We start from the raw sequence: 372 nt of genomic DNA, 5'->3' as shown, positions 1-372 counted from the left end.
TCCTCAGAGAGCCTTCCTCAGAGACCCCTCCCTCAGCAGAGCCTTCCTCAGAGGCCCTTCCTCAGAGAGCCTTCCTCAGAGAGCCTTCCTCAGAGGCCCTTCCTCAGACAGACCCTTCCTCAGAGAGCCTTCCTCAGAGACCCCTCCTCAGAGAGCCTTCCTCAGAGACCCTCCTCAGAGACCCTTCCTCAGAGACCCTGTCCCTGTCTCTATCTGGGGACTTCCACGTTAGCATGGACGTTAGCATGGACGTTAGCATGGTAGCATCTATATCTTACAACGCCAATGATTTGATCTGTCCGTACCGTGAGTGGACTTGTCCCTGCTGAATTTGGATACATCATCATTTTGGCAGTTCAGGATTCAACAGAA

Source organism: Scomber japonicus, chromosome 5 (assembly GCF_027409825.1).
Source record: "Scomber japonicus isolate fScoJap1 chromosome 5, fScoJap1.pri, whole genome shotgun sequence".
NCBI classification, from domain to species: domain Eukaryota; kingdom Metazoa; phylum Chordata; class Actinopteri; order Scombriformes; family Scombridae; genus Scomber; species Scomber japonicus.
The sequence above is the reverse complement of the archived record's forward strand: the minus strand, read 5'-3'. Positions refer to the sequence as shown.